Source organism: Poecile atricapillus, chromosome 1 (genome assembly GCF_030490865.1).
Source record: "Poecile atricapillus isolate bPoeAtr1 chromosome 1, bPoeAtr1.hap1, whole genome shotgun sequence".
Taxonomy (NCBI): domain Eukaryota; kingdom Metazoa; phylum Chordata; class Aves; order Passeriformes; family Paridae; genus Poecile; species Poecile atricapillus.
Window position 1 is genome coordinate 83,178,933 of NC_081249.1, and position 22,461 is coordinate 83,201,393.

Consider the following 22,461-nt stretch of genomic DNA (forward strand, 5'->3'; position numbering starts at 1 on the left):
CTCCCATTCTCTAAAGAAAGATTTATCCCAAGCTCTGAGTTTTAATTCACCCATAACTATCTAGCCCTGTAATAATACAGTACCACTATTGTTAGCAACAGTCTTGAGTTTTCAAGGCCCCAGGACAGAGCTTTGTCTCTTTCACCACCTGAATTTTTCTTGGCTTGTTTGCAGCTTTACTTTAATTTGGTTGAGCTGACACAGCAATTTAATTGGCCAGGTTGCCCACGGCTGATTTGTTTTACTTAGGTTTATCTTCATGTGGTACAGCTATAGTTTTAGAGAGAGAGAACTAACAAGCAAATAGTCCATCTGGAATGAGGTATTTATGGCTCTAAAGCAGGGATGTGGTATAGAGTTATACAAGCCTGGAACAACATCAGAGACTTTCAGAGGGGGAGACACAGGACATGGCATACAGGATTACAGTCAGGGGGTGATAAGAAATGGGGAACAGCCTGGCACTGGAGACCTGATCACCATAAATAACTCATTTGTGGTCAATTAAAGGAAATACTGGACAAACATGGGTTTATAAAAAAACAAAGGAACAATATCTAACATACAAAAAAACCATCAAATATAAACTACTTGGATGCAACCTGGAGCTGCAGGCTAATGAAGAATGAGCAAAGGCATAAAAGTGTGTTAGAAAACATAAAAACACCACAAGTGGGCCCTATTGGGAATAAGAAGAAACCATCAACATAAACACCATATTCCTCCCAACAAACCATTCCAGATGCTAATGATTTGTCATAAAATCCAGCACTCCTCAGCACCACAACCAGACTGAAACCACTCACCCTAGGGCCCATGGAAGACTGAGCACAACACCAGGAAAACGGGTAGAAACTACAAAGCATGAGCATAACTATCGGAACTGATTATTTTTTTACAAAACAGTTACATCCAGCCTAATAATGATTGGACTTTTATGATTTCAGTTATACTAGCAATGTCTTTACTTATATTCATCATGTGCTTGCTTCTGGCTATTACACAAGATTTTGAGCACAATAACCCAAACATTAAATACTGCTCTCCAGTCCCTTCCTCTGGGAGGAAACAGGTATTAGGAGTCTGCATCATCTATTGCAGAGGCCCATTGAGGCTAAAGGATTGAGTCTACCTCATTGGTGGACAGGGTCATCTGAGGTATCCTTACTGTTACAAGAAGACGATTTAAGACTGGCTAGATTAGTCACGTTCATTATTTCATCATTAGTACTCAGTTACAAATGGCTTTTGCCTTTTATGATTATGGTTTATCCCTTCACACACAGAATCCTGACCAGAAAGGACTAATGAAACATCTCTATACAAAGAAAAGCAAGGTATCAATCTCATTTTCCCACCCTTGATAGAGGCTGTGTTTCCAAGCCCCGCCCCCCCAAGGATTCAGACCAGTTCATCAGCCCCACAGGACCACAGTAACAGGGAGAGAAGTCTCACTTCATTGCCTCTACTCTGAAGTTATCATGATTTCTATACATTCAGCATGGGACTAGAAACTAATAAAGGCAGAAACCATCTTTATGATTAGGGGTATGGACTGTGTTTGTCTGATTGCCTTGCTATAAATTCAAAATAGTCCATTATAGGGTTTCTGAGGAAATTATTGCACAAGTTAAAATACAGATAGTTCATTTCTGTATATTACCGTTATGTATACTTCCACTTGGGGAGCAGAGAGGAAGGTTAAAAATATATGTTTTTAAAAAATAGTCTCTTCTTTCTCTAAAGAATCAGCCCCAAAGTCTAGGTCTTTTATTAATATTAATTAATAATTAACTAGTATTACAGTGCTGTAAAAATTAAAAGAAATAATGGTGTTCCCATTTAACCAGAGCTTTTTACATTTCTAAATTCTGTCCCTCCTTCACAGCCATAAATAAAACAGTTGCTATGGCACAATGTGAAACCAAACAGCTCTTCCTCTAGGCTAAGGAGAACAGCCTACCTCACCAAGAGTAGCAGCTTATCTTTCAAAGCTGAGTTAAAATTATGGGAGTTTCACTTCTAAGCTTTGAATTCCCCTGTGAAAACCTGAATAGAAATACATGAAATGCATATAATCTACTGCTGGCCAGCAAAGATGCAAAAGGATTCTTCTAGGCCTGTAGGTTATTAAGACAACCCACTCATAAAAACTTCTATCAGTAAATGAGTCACTAAGTCTCAACCAGGAGATGAATAACCATTTTAGGGAAGTAACTGTGACCTCAAGAGGCTCTTTCTTACTTTGCAGCACAGATGAACTGGGAATTGGAAGAAACAGTAGTACCACCTTCAGCAGAAAAACCTCCAAGCAGTGCACAAACAGGACTGGATGAAGTCCCACAGTGCAATCATTAGAGGCAATTCGCCTCCTATGACACACTGGAAAATCACACACAACAGTCTCATGCCCTGCTGAGGGCTCAAAATAAGTCAGCAAAGGCTCTGGCAACTGACCTAGGAATTACAGACTCCTGCTCCAGCCACTACAACACCAGCAACAAAGAAGGATGAAAGTTTCAGAGTTACCCCGTGGACACAAATAAAGCAGCAGAGCACTCTTCCTGCTAGTATGAGCATGTAGGCATGTGTGTAATCACTACATACAGAACCCCCTACCTTTCAGTCAGGACTTTTCAGCTGAAAAAGCTTCAATATGTGCAAATAAGCTCAAACCATCCATCCATCTACAGTGCGAGACACTTCCTCAGGCTTGTGACTAAAAAGGTATTCTTCTCTCAGGAGAAACACTTCCAGTGTCTGTCAGACGAGAATTAATGCACAAAAATTATACCTTTTTGTTTTAAGAAATTTTAATAAGAAATGTTCAACTTTTAAAAATTGTATTTTAAGTCAAACATCTTTTTTTTTTTTTTTGCAAACTCTTGTAGATCAAGATTTTAACAACATATAGTATTTCTTCATTTAAGATGGAACAGCCTATAGATAAAATTGTGACCTGCAGTACTGTGTATTCAAGACTGCAAGTTCATAAAACCACAAACAGAATTATTTCTTCAATAAAGTGGAAAATCATAAATTGCATGGAACATTAGACTCCTGTAAGCTACCACACCAGTCCCTTAGAAGTGAGGAATGTGGCTTCGACACCTTCACAGCAATTCATGGGCTACACTGTCTCAAATTTTCACTCTGAAAGAAATATGCAGCTTAAAAGAATTTAGGACCAGGAAAGCTGATACGCATACTGAGCAATTTCCTTAAAAATATGGCCTACTAGGAGAATAGCGATGGCTTAGGGAAGTTACAACTGACTTCTCAAAGGACATCCATTTGGTACTCTGTCACATATCAGCTGCATCATGCCAATATCTGCTTCTATACAGATCCATGATTCAAATGAATAATGTTCAAGAAGACTTTCTTCCACTTCATGATGGGTTTTTCCTTCTGGTGATGCTTTTAAATTATGCTTCAGGACCTTATCCAATAGCACACAGGTTTTTCCTCAAGTGGAAGACATTCAGGGACACAAATACACAAGCTGGTCTTCATGTCCACATTCCTTATAGCAGAACGATTGAGTTTTCCTAGATGTCAAGAAGTGCCATGATGCAAGCCATACAGCTGTAGTGGTTAATAATGGTCCTAGGGGTGCAGGCTGGTGGCTGAAGTTGAACTCTGAAAAATACCAGAGTAGAAGAACCTGTCAAAGAATGAATATGGTAAGTAAGGTCATTCAAAATTAGGCATACTATTTCATTATCTTATGTAAATAAAGCCATTCATTAGGAATGCAACATACTAAAAATACTAAATAGGGACCTTGTCAAACCCATGCACACTCTGTACTTATTCCTGGCCACTAAACTTCACAAGGTACTGAGATGATCTTGTTCGGTACTATTGTGACCCTCTATTATCCTACTAGCTGCAATAGGATTTAAGAGAGGATTTAATACTTCCTTTCTTAAACAGTTGTGACTTAGGCAGCCAAAGAATATTAAATGTTTCCTAATTATTCTTACTTTTTTACTTTCTTTAATATGGGTTGGAAACACCACAGCCAGATTCTTACATCCCACTTTCCCAAGAAACCACAATCTACATGAACTTGAAAAGTCTGTCTCTGGGAAAAAAAAAAATAAAAAAAGTAGTAAAATTATGTGATACTTTGTCACAGCCCAATTTGGAATAAAACTATGGCAGTGCAAATGAGAAAGAGAAACTGAAAACTGAAGGAGTAAAGGGCTGAGTTTGCTTCAAAGATAACTCTGTAGATTACTGAACCAGCAATTCCTTCTTACTGGTCACATCCAAAACCACTCAATTGAAATAGGAAACTTGACCAAGCAAAACAATTTTGATTTAAATAGATGAATAATGTTCATTTTCATTAAATTGAAACTTTTGCCATTTTAAAACAGCTCTTTTGAGAAGCAGATAGTTCTCCCTCCTTTTTATACCTCCAGCAATCATTTGGAAAGCCATATACAATTTTCTGCATATTCTCCTGTAACCAGTTGACCCTGAAATCAGTGGCATCACCAGAACAGAGAGAACACCCTTACTTTTTGTTGATTGTGAAAGTTCTTATTTAGAATATTCATTTCGCATCCTCACTTAAAGAGCAAGGTTGTTACAGTTATTGCCAAGCCCATGGCCATGTGAAAGCCCATCTGGCAACCTCAGGAATGGGACTGAGCCCTGGGAAGGTCCTGCAAAGCTGTGAGAAAAAAGGATGGCAACCATTACTTTCTCCCATTCTACGTGCACCTCCTTTAATGGAGAAGGATTACAAGCTGATGCTTTCTCTGCCTCCTGAATGAAGTTTGGTTTTACAAATCAGCCAGTTGAGGTATCTGCACAGCACTTGTGCCATGGGAGAAGAGTATTTCTGGAGGGAGCACATATTGTCTCTCTCAGCTTGTAAGAAATTAAGCACTCCGCTCTGAGTGTATTTGACCCAAGATGAATGAAAGTTCTGTGCAGTACAGTTTCACATGCCTGTAGCCATCCCCTGCACACTCAACAGCTGCTTTGAGAACCTGACAAATCTTAGAAAGGTGGAGAAGATTGGGTGACACCAGTATGGCTGCCTTTCGGAAAAACCGTCATGCTAACCTGTTGGAAAACACCCACTTTGCTATGACTACAGCCACACATACAACATATACAACCATCTTACTCCAGAACAACTCTTTTAAGCAGAGCTTCCCACAAAACCATGAGAACAACCAGAGACCTCTGCTGCTCCTATGGGATATGTGGAGAAATCTTGGCCAAATTAAGAAAAAGAGATTTACAATGACATCATTAACACTCTGTTACTGACAAAGTGATCAGCATTGAGCACCCTCAGAAATGCCATTGACATAATCAATGTCAATGATCAAGTAACACAAGACAGCACCACAAAGAAAATATCTAAGGTGTCAAATTTACATCACAGTACCTTACCGAGGAAAGTTTAACAAATATAAGTCTGTGTGTTAAAAGGATGCTTTTCACCCCTAAGAGTTTATCATTCTACTAAGAATGCCAAGAACTGAATTAAAGGTATAAAAGGTAATCAAACAGGTGAGACAAAGCAAGATTTTTTTTCTTATTAATATTACACTGAATAGCAAGTATTCTTGAGCAACAGCTCAGGATCAAGCACAAGCAGCTAACAGAAAAGTAGGGGCTTTTTCAAGTGATCTTTTTTTCTTCTCTTTCACGCTGTAGTAGGGTCCCCAAAACACTCCACCTGATTTGCTCCCATCTCTGTGTTTCCCATTACCCAGTTGTTCTCACCCTGTGATACAAATGTACTTTCTCAGTAGTCTAAGAATCCAGAACAAATTTACTACTAAATCTTGTTTTGCCACAAAATATATCAGACATAAGTTTCCATACTCTGCCTAACTGATGTCTCTCAGCATTGATTAACAGAAAAAGATCTGAAACAGCAAATCACTTTATAAGACAATTTAATCTTTGTTTTTTCTGCCTGCTTTTGTCCAAATATTGCCAGTTTGGATTCAGTGGTGTGGACATAAAACCACTAAAAATTACAAATCAGTCACTAGAAAACCACTATGAGGCAATGTCTTTGATCAATGCTCATGAGATCATGACTTTTCTAAAGGTGCCTATGACAGTTTTGCTAATCATCCCTGAAGAAGTGTATCCCACCTTCTCTCTCTTCTTCAGTGAAATAGGAAGATTTAAATTTAGCTTGTAAACCATATCACTGTTCCAGTAAGTGTTCAAGAACTGCAACGAGATACCACATCAGTAAGCAAATAATAAGAGACCAAATGAAAGAATATTATTTCCTGAAGCAGATTTTTCTAATTCTATAAAGATTAATGTTTCATAGGTGTCACCTAAGTGGGATGTACCACTGCCTCTTGGACAGTTGCATCTGAATTACTGAAAACACTAATTTTCTCATTTTGCATGGACAGAGGGAAAAAGGAGACCCATAGCTAACAGCTTTTACTGAATGAATGTAGAATAAAAACATCTAGGAGGTGGATTTTGAAAGAAAGACCTAAGGGAAAAGTATAGTGTGCAGTTTCTATCAGGAAACATCAAAAGAAAGAAAAAGCAAGGGACACTATAGGGAGGAAATAACCACAAGGCTTTATGCATGCATAGTCTGGTTGATGAGAAACATTGAAAGAGTGATGCTTAGATATGTGGTACAGCCAATCAAAAAATAATCTCATAGCTGTTTGTACTGAACTGTTAATGTAACCTGCTTAGAACAGACAGAAAAAAGAGACACTGCAGGGCACAAACTAATAAGGGATGAAGACAAAAAATGTATTTCCAATCTGCTTTCACAAGGGGAGAAGGAAAATATTAAAAGTTGAAAGTGTGAGAGAGGAATGTGTAAGACTTGAAATTTCTGACTTGTGAAGAGACTGCAAAAGCAAATATGCTACAATGGCAACACCCTCTGACCCATGCATGTATTGATAATCATTGCTCTAAGAAGTACAGGTTAACAATTTAGCTTAACCAGGGAGCAAAGAATAATGCAGAGCTCAGGGGAGTGAAAAAATTATTACATATTTTTTTATAATATTATATATATTCTCATTGTATTAATCTGTATTATTCAGTAAAGTAAAATATATTTTATTAATCACTGCCAAATTGGTAACTGTGATAATGAGGAGCCAACAGACATATTTGTCATCAATTATTCTTCATTAGCCATAAATAATGAAAGAAAAACAGGGATCCTTCCTGGGGAAAGCTACTAATGCATAATGTCTAAAACACAGTGGGAGCAGTGAAAGTGGGTTTGTAAGAAGGTTACACACAACCACTTTGAGTTTCTGTTTCCTGTTAGAACTAAGAAAATAGTTAAGCTGTACACACTGAACATAATTACACATGCTTTCAAAGATCTTTAAATATTTAACTACCCAATCTTCACAATATCTCTATTAAATAGATGTCTTTTTTCCCCAATTTACACAAAAAAAGAATTATTTTTTTTACTATAAAAGAAATATCTTTTATAGGTTATTTTTTAAAGTGGTTTTGTTTCTTTTATGAAATGCTGGAAACAAAATTCCCCACTGTACAGAGGCCTCTGCAGGTGCAGCTTTGTAGATGCAGACACAAATGAGAAGTTTTCTGCTCTTTGATTACTGCTGCCAGTCAAGCCCATATTCACTACAGGCTTCAAAATGTGGAGGCAATTAAGTAAAATGATAAAACCGTATCTGCAAATTTCAGCAGAGTCTCCTTCAAAGTTCAGCATGGAGAAGAAGGGCCCTGCTCACGACTGCACACCTGGCTGTGCCAAGAGCAGACTTTGCAAGTTCTTGGTACTTCAGCTCCAGCTGAATCTATTGATGGATGCTGCTTTTCTGAGCCAAATTTCCAAGGCAGAGGGAATGAAAGGAAGGCACAGGCTTATTTTAAACTTGACATTTCAGCAGAGAAAATCTATAGAATAATTGGAAAGACCTGCAACAAGCATATAATATTTATCCATACATTTTGACCAATGAATTGCTGGTTGATCTAGCACTACATTGAGAGGCAAAAAAAAAAAAATATAGAAATAGTACAGCTAGATAAAAGAACCTGGATGTTCCTAGGGCATACTATTTTTTATAGAAGAGCTGAAAGATGTCACCTGTACCTTAATTAAATTTTTAGAAGTTCCCAAATGAAGAGCAGCTACCAGACAGTGAGAGAGAACAGAAGGAGAAAATGGGGTTTTTGCTTAATCTTATTGTGTATTCTGCGTGGACATCTGATAAAAGAAGCTGAATTTTAAATAAGATAACACAATCATATTTGTTATAATTAAAGATAAAGAAATAAAAAAACTAGATCAAGAGAAAATAAAACCTAACATTATTTGTTTCATTTTAATTCACTCCCTAGGACTAAGACAGAACTATTAGGTGACACAGAAACACAGAGCACATATATCACACATGCACAAGAGTCCCCCATACTACTAAAATAATAACTCTAAAATGCAGTATGGTGCAGATGTTGTGGCAATGGAAATGGTTATATTGATTTTACTGAGCTGTGGACAGGGCAGGCTCAGCATGACTTTGAAACTTAGGATTAAAATTAGCCAACTGGAAAAAAGTAATAGCCAGGCAGTAGTAATAATGTAATAACAACACACACAGAATAAAGTAATACATGGTGATTAAGAGTATGGGAATGAGACTTTACAGGATGACAGGCAATGCTGCATATGCTAGTGCAAATCATTTAATATATACAAAATTGCAATTCTTCAAGTATTTGACAACAATGAAAATACAGGAGAGGAAATACTTGCCAGACCTGTAAACAACACTGAAGTTACAGAGGAAAAGATAAAACAAAGTCTGGCTAGATGCTTCCTTCACAAAACAGCCAGAAAATTTAATTTTAAAAAGAGTGCAGTAGATGAAACCACAGGATAAGTTTGCCTAGGACCACTGTTCCAACATCTCTACCAGAAGGCTGTGAAAGAGGGCTTACTCTATTCTTTTGATGGGTGACCCACTTCTAGTCAAAATGAATTATCCCCTCACTCTGCATTCCCTACCTGGACTACTAACTCATTGTCCACTGCTACAGAACCTGTGCAGTGAGTGACAGACTCTAACAAAATTCTCAGTGACTTATCTCAGAAGTAGCATTTTTCATCTACTTCATGCTCACATGATTAGGTCAGATAAAATCCAGCATTTTTGCCCTTACAAAAATTTAAAGCAGACATCTTGACTGGCTGACTAATTTGAATTTAGAGCTGGTTATCTTTATTAGTGTCATTAAGTAGACAAATCATAGCTATGAACCAAAAAAAGCTGTCCTGCTTTGTACTGATGCAAATGAATAACTTGAGTTATGAGGTTGAATAAGGTCTGATATCTGCTTGGAACAAAGTGGGAGATTCAGTGATATTTCTATTATATATACAGGTGTGGAATTATATGTATGAAGAGATTTATGACCCTTGCTACACCAGGAGTCCTTGGGCAAGATTTTTGAAGGCACATAAATAAGCCAGCAATGTGGCTAGTGGGATTTACCAAAGGACATGGAAACTGGAAGAATTCAAATTCCACCAAAAGTCATTGTGTGCAAAAATGCTGTATTGATTCTAGGAGGTGCCCTCCTGCAGATGCAAGAGCCTAAACACCTTTGTCATCTGCACTGAAGCCCCGTGAGGCTGCTGTGAGACAACACATACCACACCATGATTTCTTGTAAGGCAAAAACATCTGGAAGCTGTAAATACGTAAGATGTCAAACCTTTGGTCCACAAATCCACCCCAGTTAAGCTGAAATTAGTGGCACCTAGGGACCTTTGTATTTTTGTACATCTGGCCTAAAAATTTCATGGCAGAGTTCTTTGTCATAACAAAGTTTAACAAAGGTTTTAGTTCTCAGATATGTGTGAAGGTAGGTTAGTTAATAACTGTAGATGCAGTGTCTGGTGTAGGGATCCTGTGTGGAATCCAGTCTGAAAAAGGTTGAGCAGAGACACGCCATAACTGTTTCCAGATGTTCGTGGAGTGGTGAGATGGTTTCTACACAATGAAGTAGAGACAACCACCTGAGGGGACACAGGGCTATCAGAGATGACACTTTTCAGATGAGAGGCAGAATGGAAACAGTGATCTATTGGTTTGGCCCAGAGTGAACTTCATAAAGGACTTGGGTCTGTGCTTCACCCAAGTAACTAAAGCTTTTCCAGATTATTTAATCTGAGATTTTTATCCTCTGCTTTCTAAGGGCTTCCAGCAAGGCAAACTAATGGGATTATGACAATTTCGGAATTTGGTCAAGACCCATTATTGCTGATAGCTCATTACAGAGTGGAGTATCATAAGCAGACAGTCTTCCCTGGGGTACAACCTTCTTTTCTGAACCTTTCTAAGGGCAATCAGCATCCTGGGGGAACAAAAGGACAGATTACTTCCAATATGAATTTGATGTAAAAGCAGGGCCTTTCAGGAGACATAGAAATAACACATGATTACAGAATGCTCCAAGAAGCAATTGGATATGCCTACTGCTAACAGTGCTAATAGTGTCTCTACTCCTAGCTAGAGGATCACTAGCATTCATGAAAGGCTGACTCAGAAAGAATAAAGCATCATCCCAGATGTAAATGACACTGCTCGAAATCTTTTTTACTGAACTTGTGTTTGGTTAACCTGATTACAACTTTGAAAACTGTTGACTCAACATAGTTTCTCCAGTTTAACAGGTTCAGGGTCAAAGCCATATGCTTTGACAAGGGTGAGATATGAAAAACACTCCCTGTGACATAGTACAGAAGCACAAATCTGTCTAATGCAATTTGAAGACAGGTACTGACAGGCAGTGATGACCAGCTGTCAAACAGCTCTGTCTCAGGACACACAGGATAGAAAGTGTGCAAAAGTCAACATATGCCAAATAGAACCATCTTTCTTCCACTAACAAGCTTTAATTATTGAATACAATGGAAAGTTGTGGAAATGCAATGCACTACTGCGTGGTAGTTATGGTAAGTGCTGACATTTTAAATAGCAGCTAATAGTGTTCTCAGTTGCTTTTAGGAGAAACTAAACAGATTAATTACATTTTCCCACATGCAAATTTCATCAGGGAGATTCAAGATCTCTTGAGGAAGATGCTGGCACAAGCTTTGTTGTATTTTGTTTCAGTCTGTGGTGAATGCACTGCGTGGCACAGGGAGAACGTGAGTACAATATGTTACTGAAGGACATTTGAAGAGTGAGAACACAGCCACTTTGACTTACAAAGTACAGAGGGATACATTCAGAATTATAAGTACAAGGCTAATAGGTTCACTGAAGATAGGGATGGCTGAAGGGAAGAAAAAGCAATCATAGAAAGCAAAATTCAATAGCAGAGCAAATGTCTAGTAACTGGTTTGAAAGGAGCTTTGCATGTCTGCAGCATGATATGCAAGTAGAATATCTTCAATCAGAAAGTGCTTAAAGATAATTAAAGCATTTTAACACATTTAATGTCCTCTAAATTACTGAAAATGTCAAGGTTGTATGCATTTGAAGGATCCATAACACACACACACAGATGCAAAATAAAAAGAAATTATCAAATTCACTGCTGCTGCCAAATGTTGAATATTTGGTGAGAAGGGCACAGTGCATACTACAGGAACAGATCACATCAGTATGAACTGAGACAAGTGCAGGCTGCAGAGCTATCTACGCTGAGTAATTCTGCACTCAGAGAAGTTGATCCACTTATATCCATTTATATCACCATAAGAGAAGAAAATAATTTGTTCCTCTATCTCCAGTTACAACCAGACTGAAAATATCTGCTCAACGACACTTGCACTAAAAGAATATATCCATAGCCGACATAGGCACAGTGGTAAAACCTGACATCTGTATTTATATCAACATGTAGAACTGACTTTGAGGTTACTCTCATGGATCTCATGGATTCCTCAACAGATGACCCACATCAAGGAGTTACTCAAAAATCACTGAGGTTACACCTAACTAAAAGTCAGAGTGGGCCCTCACAGTAAGCAGGGACAGAGAGATGGGGGACCGACCATAGCTGGGTGATTTTTCCTGATATAAGCAGATCACATATCCCAGAGACTGAAGAGCAAAAAGGTGGGATAGGATTGGACATCTTTTTGTACGTGGAAAGTCAGCAGAGATCCAAGGTGTAAGTCTAGTGGGAACTGAGGCTCAAGCCAAGCTATCAGGATCATCACAAAAATGTGGGATAAAGGGAAGGGTCTGGGATGGGTCAGTCCTCAGGAAGTACTGTTTGCTTCACCAGCAATACTGAGATATCCCTACCAATTCTTCATGGCATCCTCTGCATCAGCCCAAGCTTGGTGTTAAACTGTCCCCTACCTCAGATAACAGCACAGGTAAAGCAAACCCCTGAAATCTGGCTATCAGTGCTAACAACTGGTTTGAAAGCTGTGAGAAAATGTCATTTTTATTATGATTCACAGAATTACAGAATCACTTAGGTTGAAAAAGACCTCTAAGATCATCATATTCAACTACTAATCAAAAAGGCAAATGAAAACCATTGTAAGAATGTGTCTATGCTATTAAAAAAATACATCAACATTTTGCCATCTGATTGAAATAAGAATAGGTATATTTTAGATTTTGTTCTGTTTCAAATTGCTTTGTTTTCTCTTTCATTTCCTGTTATGTTAAACCACACCAATTTGTCAAAGAGTCCTGACTGCTTTTTCTTCCCTTACCTCTCCTGAACAATCTACTGAATGCTACAAATGTAACAATTTCATCCTTTTCATACTTTTTCACATTTAATATCTTGAATAAAATAGAATGCTTTCACCACTTTTACACACAGCATTTTATTTATTTTTTTTATGAATATCACACAAAAAATCATGTTAGCACTTCCAAAATTAGATGGTGGTGACTGATTATGGGTTTTTATATCACCTCAGGCCTAAGATACAACTCTGAATTCCAAGTTCAGAGCCATGTTGCTACAACACCCTTCCCCAAACCCACTCCTCACAGTTCCTGTAGCACAGTTCCTGCAGCACAGGCTGTTACTCACTCTCCTCAGACATGGCTTTCTACAAAAATTAACCTTCACACAGACACAAAAAACATCTCCAAAAGTGTTTCTAGAGAAAAATCTTTTACTTGCAGGCAACCACCACAACACTGCCTTTGGGAGGTAGGTATCATGATCCCTGTTTCACATTTAGGGAAACTGAGGCATGCATGCCAAGATTTGGCAGTCTAAAAGTTTGTGGGAGAATCCAGTCTGACACACAGGGACAGGTAGAAGCAAGAAACTACAAATTTACTGCAGGCATCCAATTCTGTATGATATGAATTAATATAAATGTAGGAGACAGCCTGATTCCTTCTCATGGCTGTGAATGTTCCAGCTACTCAGTACAGACTGTGACAAATGGCAACACTGACTTAGAGGAGTCTTCTGAGGAGGCAACATTCAATTTCTTTCTGCAGTTGCAAACAACCTGGGTTACGCTGGGGAAAATCCAATGCATCTTCTGAATGCATTTTAACAATCACAAAAAGTAACAATTCTGAAGTGATGTATTAAAAGCAAGTGAGAGTGTAAGCCAGAATGACTTATACAAAGAACTCTGTCACAAGCAAATGCAGAACTTGGGCTTTCACTTATCTTGTGCATAACTAGGATGGATTTTTCTCTGAAGGGCTGGATATAAGGATTTGTAGCAGAAATAACAATGTATAAAATAGAGTCTGGTTCACATCCTTTTCTACCCTGCTGTTGGGGAGGGACAACCTATACTCCTACTCTCCCGCTCCTTTTTTATTTTGTCATTGACCTTCACCATTTGTTCAAAGCTCCTAGACATCCAGCAGCTCAGTCAAATAGGAGCTGCAATGACCCAAAGACCTTCTCAGGAGGTCTCATGGTATTCCCAGGAGACAGCTCCCATTCAGACCCTTTGAGAAAAGAAGCAGGCATTTCTGAAGCTCAGTCAGTTTCTGGTGATATCCAATGCAGATTATCAAACATATCAAGCTACAGAGACCCCCAAAATAACTTAACCATCACAGTATTTGTGCATTTTTAAATAAAGGTTTACACTAAGAAAGAAGTCCTCCCAAACCAAGGATTTTTTTTTACTAGTCTTGTATTACTGGTTTTGGCAGCATCTGCAGTCAGACAAGTGGGTACATTGAATATCTCTGGAATGCTATTCAATGCCAAGGAAATAATATAATAGTATCCAAGGTGTTCTAAGTAGTTTTCCTTTCCTAGTTCTCCTTTACATTGAGCTGAGCTGCAAGAACGGAATCCCTAATGTGTCTCCCATGTTAAAAGAAAGACAAGAGCAAAGATATGAGTGTCTGAATGGAGGGGAATACAGTATTGCCATTTGAAACAGTCAATGTGGAAAAATGATAATGAAAATTCTGAGTATTTTTGAACACTTGATAAAACAGAATATGTATTATTGGCCCGCCTTTCCAATGGGACTCAGCTCCCTGCAGGGAAACACTTCTGTAGTGTAGTGTTCAACATCTTAAAAAGAGGTTATTTCTTCTCACTGATAATAAAAGAACCCTCAGACAGCCAGCTCAGAGTAGGTCACCGTGGACCTCTAAAATCTGGATTGCTGAAGTTCACCCTGGCATTAAAACTTCAGAGTACATCAGTTATCAGTAAAACTCATAATATGTCTGGCTGATACTATTCTCCTTCACTATCTATCATTATTCCACCCTATCCAAAGGCAGTTAGACTACTTGCACATACATATATACAGAATCTCTCTTCCCTCTGTCTTTACTTTGCAAAATTGTACTTCCTTTCATATACAAATAAGAAAAAATCTGAAAAAGCCAAATCATCTAGTTTGAGATGATATATACAATCATTCTCATGGCCATCTTTCACTTAAGTGTTTCCTTTTTTCCTCCTCTTCTCATGGACATTTTTCTTCAAAGTTTTAATCGTATCACTTTTCTCTCCTTTGTTTTCTGTGCTTTTCTCCTTTTCATCTTTGTTTTTGGCCACATTTTCTTCTGCTCCTTAGTGGGCTGATTTTGAATTCAATTTCCTTAGGCCACTGCCTTTTCCTTTTTGCCCTGCTTTTGTCTTTGAGTTCTTCCTCTGCCCTTCTTCCTTCTGTGATTTCCCAATACCCTTCATCAAGACACTGAGAATATTTCCACAGGACCCTCTCCAAATCTTATTTCTGCCTTTTGCTGTTACATAGAAAAAGAAAGCTTGTAAGACTTCATTATCCCAAATCTATGATGGTATCTAAACTGTTTAATTACCAGTGCAACTGGTCTCAGTGGGTGACTGGCACACCTCTGCACCATTTAGATGTTTATACTACACATATTCAACACAGATTCACAGAATGGTTTGGGTTGGAAGAGACTTTAAAGATGACCTAGTTCCAGCCCCCCTGCCATGGGCAGGGACACCTTCCACTAGCCCAGGCTGCTCAAATATAAAATATTTACTTACATGGATGAAGACACTGAATCAGAGAAGGTAATATTCATTAAGTCGAAGAACTACTGAATAGCCAGCATACTGCAGGAGATTATTTAGACTGCTAATTATTTAGACCAAGACTGCTTGGTCTAAGATATTAAGACCCCACATTTTAGCTAAATGACTGAAATATATTAATGAGTATGAAGAGAGAAGTACCTGTGTTGAGGGTAAAGATTAAGCCCATTCAGATCCTTTAAGGGACTTGCTAGTGATCAGCTAATGCTTTCTGCCAGGAATAGGCTCCCTTTGATGCATGAAATGTAAGACATGCACATAAAAAAGAATTCCTCAAAAGGTGTGCATCAGGAAAGCATTTAGAGCCACTCTGCAAGATAAAGGCAGACAGAGACCTCTCTGATTTTATCTAGGTGTAAGAAGAGGAAGTCTGGTTTTCATTTCTTCACCTCTGTTTGTAAAAGGCACTTCTATATAGTCCATTTGGTCTTAAGTAACCACTTTTATTTTCACATTATCCAAGAGCATTCTTCTCCCAAGTATGTAGCGTGGGGCATTGGGATATCTTTAGTGTTACAGGAAAGAAATAAGTATCTTAAAATTATATTGTAAACAGGAACACTCTTTGACAAGTAAAAAGACAATAATAGAGCACAGCTAAAACAGAAGAGTCTTATATGAACTTTGTAATACTGTCCCTAGAGACTGCATTGCAAACCTGCTCTAACATCATGCATCTCAATCCTTTTTTAAGACTCTTTCCAAACTCCCATGACTTTCTGAGCCTGGATGAGACACTGAAATCTTTGTGTCACTCTTCCCACTTCACACAGATGATTTCTCTTGATTACTCAGAACATGACCCTTTTCTTGCATGGGCTAAATCCTCTACAAAGAGCAGTGAAGTCCCTCCACAATGACAGTCAGCTACATCTAGAAATACAGAAGAGCATGAGAATAGGAGCTGTGTGCTTGTTTCACACTCACCTCTATCAATCCACTTTGAGCAGAAATTCAGCTGGGCGATAGAGATGTGCCTACATGGAGGTATATGCTAGCCTTACATTTCAGAAAAGAATTTAAGAAACAGTTGCTGAATAAGTGGATAAGTGGCTTGTGGTTAAGTGTCAGCACAGACATCTCAAGGACCACAGCTTCCTGGCCATAGAGAATCTTGTGAGAAGTCAACAAGAAGAGACCAGAGAAGACTGTTCCACCTTCTTTGGCCTCTAGGGAAAACATTTTGATGTCCCATATCTTCAGTAATTCAGAATCCAAATGAAATCAAACTTCATCTTTAGTGCAGTTGGCAGCATGTTTAGGATGATAGAATCATTGATTTCTCAAGAATACATGTTTTCCATTAGATTAAAAGCAATTGTTTCTTCTTAAGAGGAAGATAAGGCTTGGTAGTTATTAAACTTGCAGTTAGAAAAACAAAAAAGGACAGAGCACCAAGAGAGGAAAATAATTTCTTCAGGTATAATGACCATTAAATTAGAAGTTTCACGATCCAGTGTAATAATTCTCTGAATTCAAGAAAGGCAAGTGTTATCCAGCTGGCCAAGAGTAGTTTTGACTACATGCCACCACAAATGTAGACTCTCATTTAATGTCTGTGAAACCAGATCAAAACACAAATTTCACACCACCCAAGTGCAAAACACTTCTTTGGTTTTAGGTCCTTGATTTGATCTTTCACAGTTGCAGCTGATAATCAGATGCCTTTCCAGTCAAAATGTGACCTTGTTCTCTGCTCGATCTAGTCCTGAGTCAATGACCACTGAGAGGCTGAAACTTCATCCAATCTCTGAATTTCTGCTGTAAAGGAACTATAATTTATATTTAGTAATTGAGAGGAAAGGCCTTTTACCTCAACAGAGAAGGAAAATACACTTGCCCTACAAAAACTGCCATTTGATTAAATCAATAAAATTACTGCAGAAGAAACTTCAAGATTGGTGAATATATGGAGACCACCAAACCACAGATCTGCATTTTTTTGCTTTTTGTGATTTTTTTTAACAGATTCATAATCTATGAAAATAAAAAGTGGATGTAAATTTCCTATGGCATGTGTTCTGTCTGTTCATACTGAGAACACAAAGTAATTTTAAAGGATACCTTTTTTGTTGCTCATAATGCATTGCCACATGAGAGGACTGTTGCCCCCTCAAGAGTCAGATGTCCCTATTAATCTTCTCAGACTGTAACTTTCAATTTGTTCTCTTCACTTTCAGAAAACTGAAAAAGAAAAGAAAGGAATATCAACCCTTGTACTTCATAATAGCCTTCACAAAGCTATCTTTCTTATGCTGTATTACAGCCTTTCCTTTATTTAATAAATTCATGACTATTGGCAGACACAAACAACTTTGTGCTTCAGTGTAATTACAATAAAAAAAAAAAAAAGCAGTAACACTGTTTATTTTGAAAATGTTGTGCAACTTAGTAAAAGGATATACTTACCATGAGCTTAAGTTTGTAGATGGAGAAATGTCTTTGATCCATTTGACATAGGCCAGGTGGATGAGACTGGCTAATCTTTTAGGCATCCAAGGTCATCACATGCAAGAGCTGCTGGCAATGAAGTGTGGGAGGTGGTTCCATGTCTTGTTGCCTTCTTTTTGAAGCTATCTTGAAAATTGAGAGATTTCTTTTGCTTTTTTATCACCATCTTGCAAAAGGCACAGATGCAACTTTTGGCATGATTTCCCTTTCAGGGTATTGTTCCGTTAATGTAACTATGAATTTTGGATGTATTTTCTTTCTCCTCTCCTGTCTTTTAGGTTTATTTAATCTAACTAATTCCCAGAAGCAGACAACAGGAATGAAAGGAAGAGCAACACTGCCTCTTATTTTTCAGGATTTTTCTATTCTGCTTTTCTGTGTTCATTCTCTAGGTTTCTTCATGAGACCAGTTTTTCAGCTAAAGACAGGTTGTTTAAAAGCATAGACACTTTGATGACATATTTCCAAATGACATACTGAATGTTAGAACCAACTAACCCCAGAGAAATTTGTTTCCCCCTCTCATTTGACAGTTCTGAGTTAACCAAATAAAATGTATTGAGTAGAGATGTATGGGGGAAGACAAGTCTGAAGGAAAAAAGCAATTAAATAAACATTATGCATAGAAAGCATCCAGAGCTGTATAGATGTGATTGTTGTTTCCAAGCTTCTACAGAATTACCCACTTACTACCTATATGACAAGCACAGCATCACAGTTAGGGTTTCACTAACAAATCCAGTTTGGGGAGGAACCTCTTGCAATGAACATGTTCACCCACCCCTGGCTCCCACCTGGGCAGCACAGCAGAGACACAAGCATCTATGCCAAATTAATTTATTTTCAGTTATAGTGTTGACCTTCCCTGTAAACTACAACCAGAAAGGTTTGTGTATTCAGGCAATTCAGAGCTAAACTCATAGAAAATTTCACTTGTAGCAGAGCTGCAAGTAAAAGAGAACAAATAGGGTAGAGAGTAGATAAGAAGCAGGTGTCCTGGCCAGGAGGTCAGCAAACAGTCTCTGACTCTTGAGAAGTGGGCTTAGGCAAACACACTGATCTGGGCTATTTCATCTCACAGGCTAACAGTTCAAGGACAGCAAAATAGTTTCCTTGGTTGAAAGGATGTCTGCTGGCACAGGAAGGAATCTAATTCAGAGTAGTTTTCTGAAGAACAAGCTCCAGGGGTTCCCCATGACACAGTTTTCAGGTGTAAAAGGAACAGCAGCAGCAGAGCAGAGACTGACTTTGCACTGTCCCCTCAGTGCACAGTCAGTGCTTCCCAACTACACTGAAAATAGTTGTGTGCTACTGTAACTGAGTTAGAATTTAATTTTCCAACACTCAAACTAATTACTAATTTCCACGAGACAGATACAGCTCTTTGGCATATTTATAAGCCTAAATTTATTTTGATCTTATAAAAACATGTCCAAACACCACTATGCCCACCTTTCTGTGTGTCTTCTGTAGAGCCTGTCCCTGCCAGACTGTCCATCTCTCCCTACATTATACTATAAGCTCCTTTAGCTGTAGCCATGGAAAAATTATTTCACTGTCATTTTGTTTGAACCTTGACTTAGGACTTAATCAATTAAGACACAGTGCAAGCCAATGACATTAGAACCACAGAGATCCCTGTGAAAATTTTAGGAGTGTGTTCTTCCAGAAAGTTCTTGGGATCTGATGTGTAGCCAGTAAAACAAAGCAGAAAAATATACAAATTTACATCTATTTCATCAAATGTGGTACAAGCATGAGTCAGGCATTGCTGCATTTTACTTTACTTGGAGAAAGAGCAGAGCAGTTGATGGAATTCAGTTAAGTTGGATTAATTAACCTAGAGAGATGGAGATGATTGAAAATTCAAATTTCAGAATGCAGCCAGAATGAAAACCTGTGCCAGTCACTTGGTAGCTTGGTTACAACCATGCACTGAAAACAAGCAGATACATGCATCTCCATTCCCCAAAACAGGAAACTATTAGCCAGCTACTGCCTAGTCCAGAGATATATCAAAAATGCCGATAATTATTCAGAAAATAAAATGAAATCTACAAATTGAAAGAGGGAAACTTTAGGTTAAATAATGGGAGGAAGTTTTTTACTGTGAGGGTGGTAAGGGACAGGTTGGCCAGGGAGGCTGTGGAGTTCAAAGCCAGGCTGGATAAGGCCTTGAGCAATTTCTGGTCTAGTAGAAGTTGTCTCTGCTCATGGCAGAGGGCATTGGAACAAGAAGGCCCTTAAGGTCCATTTCAAAATCTTAACGTTCTATGATTCTGCGATTCTATGGCCAGAGTACCAAGCCATAAAATAATGTCTGGATGCTGTTCCTAGTCATATGGTTTACTTTAGGTAGTCCTGTGAGGAGCAGGGTGTTGGACTTGACAAGCCTTATGGGTCCCTTCCAATCTGATTTATTCTATGATTACTTTTCAGTCAACAGTCCTTGCCAAATACAAATGTCATTTTTAAATAATTTTAGCTATTGTCAATTCATTTTAAAAATAAATGAAGAAGAAAAACCACTCTCAAAAAATTTCATCCACATGAGGATTCCTGAAAACCCCCTATTTAAGTTTATGGTTAGTTGCAATCATTTTCATACTCCATTCCAGTCAAAACAACCTCCTGTCAGTTCTGCTACACTTCAGATGAGCAATGTATAAATGATAACCTGAATGCAAACTCCTAACAGAAAAAGAAATATAAACTATTCATTGGTTTTCTATATGAGTGGAGATATACCTCTGAAAAGCAAATAGGAGGTCTACAGGTCCTATAGACATTCTGACCCCAAATCACATATTATGAAACTGCCACTGCCCCTGTTCACCATTGACCAGCTGCTGAAAGATTGTTATGAACTGCTAGACTGTCAGTGATGGATAAATTGCTTTCTTCATATGCTTTGCCCACATTTTTCCTGATATATCTGGGCTTGTGCAACAATTTCAGTTTCCGTGAAGGCTTGCAGGCAAGCAAATAATTTAAAGCTGTCAGGAACAGAATCAGTTATAAGCACAGGCAGCTGCCTGCAGCATCACACCCAAGAAAACATTTGGGTCCTTGCAGTACTTGGTGGAAATCCAGATGATGCCTGTACAAAATCACTGACTTGCTACTGACCACAAAAAATTAAAAAAAAAAAAAAAGGCAAAAAAAAAAAAAAAAGGCAAAGCAATTTAAACCAGAAATGTGAAATAATGTGGAGAAATATATAAAGAGAAAATATAAAAGTTAAACCCCCCAGGAAAATAGTAAAAAAAAATGGTTTGAAGTATTCCTAGTGTTTCATGACACCAAGGAATTTAGGATTTATATTTAGGATTTATGTTAGTAAATGTTATTATATGATTTACAGGCTTTATAGTGGTAAGGATTCTACCAAAAGCAGCATCCTAGATAAAGATATATACACATCAGATTTATTTCCTTTTTGCTGCCATGTCCATATTTCCATTTAAAAGTGAGAGAAACAGGAAAACAATAAACAAGTCCAATATCAAGACTCAGGAGTAATACTCCTGATACCCCATTTGGATCCTTCAGACTGAAAAAAGATAACATTTTTTGGACCACAGATGCATTTGATAATGTCACTGTTTCCATTTGCCTTTTATTACATAAACTAATAAAGTCAACATCAGGGAGACACTCTTCCAGGTAATACCCTCTTCTGTCAAAAAAACCCTGCTTGGCTGATCTTGTTCTCCCTGCAAGTCCTGCATCACTTTCTTTCTTAGACCATGGTTGCACTAATACCGCTACTGCTGCTATTTAAAATGCCCGCTGAGTCAGCACACTGAAACTTGAACGGGTTTGAGTGTACACACTGGATGATTTAGAACTGACAATATTTTTGCCAGCTTAATGACAGTTTTCTTTAAGACATTGTGTTGCTGAATCTTTCTATCCTCTAATCCTAAGCCTGACTAACTAACTAACTAACCAAAAAAAAATTTAAAAGAAGCCATTTCTGTGGCTGCTCACACCTGGTAGAAAGATTCACCATGCACATTTTCTGCTTTGCTAGGAGATGAAGACAGATTGGAATTTAAGTGTCTATTGCATCTTAATGGGTAAACATCAGTAAAAAACTGCAACAAAATGTACATCTCAAGAGAATTTTCTTTCCACATGCTCTGAATATTGCTCTTATCCTTACCTACAAGGAGTCTACCTGAGAACAATTCTGCAGTTTCCATATGGGGCACTTCATAGGCTTAATTAGAGAAATTCCAAAGCTCTTTTTGCCAAGACCTTTCTTCTGCTAGACACAGAGCCAGAGTGGGAGAGATTGGAAGGCACTTCTGGAGAGCACCTACTCCAACCCCCCTGCTCAAGTAGGGGTAACTAGATCAAGTTCCTCAGAGCTGAGTCCACTCAGTGTTTTACTATCCCCAAGGACAGACTCCACTGCCTCTGTTCAACACAAAGACTAGACACTGACACAAAGACTGCATAATCAGTGACCTTCACAGCTGACCAGAGAAG

At 38.2% G+C, this 22,461-nt stretch overlaps 1 long non-coding RNA gene across 1 annotated transcript in view; it reads right to left on the reverse strand.

Moving 5' to 3' along the window:
- Window positions 1-2,805: 2,805 nt before the first annotated feature.
- LOC131575444 (uncharacterized) overlaps window positions 2,806-22,461 on the reverse strand; it is a 60,326-nt gene continuing 40,670 nt past the window's right edge. Inside the window, exons 4-5 of the long non-coding RNA XR_009276804.1 lie at window positions 17,578-17,697; window positions 2,806-3,667 (exon numbers count right to left, since the gene is read on the reverse strand). This is a non-coding gene — a long non-coding RNA (uncharacterized LOC131575444). The remainder of the gene's footprint in view (window positions 3,668-17,577; window positions 17,698-22,461) is intronic.